Raw genomic sequence first — 495 nt, forward strand, 5'->3', positions numbered from 1 at the left:
GGAGTAATTGTGTATGTGCGGAGGGGCACCCGGTCATCAAAGAGAGAGAGAAGCAGCAGAAATAGAAGGGCCCCCCACACCCTGCACGGCTCGCCCTCAGGGGAGGGGGAGGAGAAGACGCAACTGGGAGCAGCAGCAGCAAAGGTCAAATTGCAAGAGGCGATCTTTACAAATGATTTCAGCGGTGCGTAAGAAAAAAAAAAAAAAACGAGCACAGAATCGGAACGAGTGCGCCGGCGAAAGCCCTATACTCTGGCCATCCGTAATGTATTTGCAATGGAAACAAAAATTGGTTTTGTTTCCGGAATCTTGGCTTCCTGCAGGAACCCGAGACAGAGGGCGGTCTTCCAGGAAAGCAGTCGATTCAAAGGGCTTCGGGCACAGATAAATAGACGTCTTGGACGCGGTAACATTTCTTAATTAAGAATTACCTTGAAAATAGAGCCGTTTCATTTATAACCTGGCTATAGTGAGAGCGCCCTGCAGCCCGACTGG

The 495-nt window shown here is 49.9% G+C and overlaps 1 protein-coding gene across 1 annotated transcript in view; it reads right to left on the reverse strand.

Moving 5' to 3' along the window:
* LOC113205072 (roundabout homolog 2-like) overlaps positions 1-495 on the reverse strand; it is a 108,243-nt gene that overhangs the window by 64,692 nt on the left and 43,056 nt on the right. The window lies entirely within an intron of this gene.

The sequence above is a fragment of the Frankliniella occidentalis genome, unplaced genomic scaffold (genome assembly GCF_000697945.3).
Source record: "Frankliniella occidentalis isolate FOCC.00 unplaced genomic scaffold, Focc_3.1 Scaffold23, whole genome shotgun sequence".
NCBI lineage: Eukaryota > Metazoa > Arthropoda > Insecta > Thysanoptera > Thripidae > Frankliniella > Frankliniella occidentalis.